At 55.0% G+C, this 638-nt stretch overlaps 1 long non-coding RNA gene across 1 annotated transcript in view; it reads right to left on the bottom strand.

Moving 5' to 3' along the window:
- Positions 1-398, bottom strand: part of LOC112121574 — a 5,418-nt gene extending 5,020 nt beyond the window's left edge. The window contains exon 1 of the long non-coding RNA XR_003370512.1: positions 290-398. This is a non-coding gene — a long non-coding RNA (uncharacterized LOC112121574). The remainder of the gene's footprint in view (positions 1-289) is intronic.
- Positions 399-638: the final 240 nt, after the last annotated feature.

Below are 638 nucleotides of genomic sequence, written 5' to 3'. Positions count from 1 at the left end.
CAGGATCTGCCATGCCGTTTGTCTGGGACCCCCTCCTCTGCCCAGCGGGACCCCCTGATGCTTTACAGTGGGACCCCTCACTCTGCTTCTCTGGCATTCCCTGACCTACTGCCAGAGCTCCATCTCTGTCGAACCACCCCCTGAAGCCCCAAACCTCCAGAACCCACCAACCTGACTAGGGTACCCCCTGCCCATTCACCCAAACACCTCCCCTTCCCACAATGCCCCTTCAGCTCCAGCTGTAATCTCGCCACACAGACACCCCTTGCCCCCAGAGCAACAGTGTTACCTCACAGTGTCTGATAAGTGGATAGAAAGTTATCACCACCCCCTGCTGGCCAGTCACACAGGCAGAGGGAGCCCTGAAGGATGCCTCTTGAACAGGAGAATGGAAGGCCTGGAGGGGAAGAAAGATAAGAAATGTCCATGGCCTGTCACTAGCAAATAATGGTCACCATGGATCCACCCCAGAGGTGGCTACATCTTAGCACTGCAGGAATCAACCCCTCATCCCGTGCCAGCTGGAGAAAAGAAAAGAGTCCAGCCAACTCTCCTGTTACCAGGTGGGGGCCACTGATCCCCAAACATGGGGAGGCCTCTGGCTTTAATGTATATTAAATATGTGGCTCATCTCTTTC

Source organism: Terrapene carolina, unplaced genomic scaffold, assembly GCF_002925995.2.
Source record: "Terrapene carolina triunguis isolate 2854851 unplaced genomic scaffold, T_m_triunguis-2.0 Scaffold32448, whole genome shotgun sequence".
In the NCBI taxonomy this organism is placed as follows: Eukaryota; Metazoa; Chordata; order Testudines; family Emydidae; genus Terrapene; species Terrapene triunguis.
Note: the sequence above shows the minus strand (reverse complement) of the source record. Positions and strands in the feature narration are given on the sequence as shown.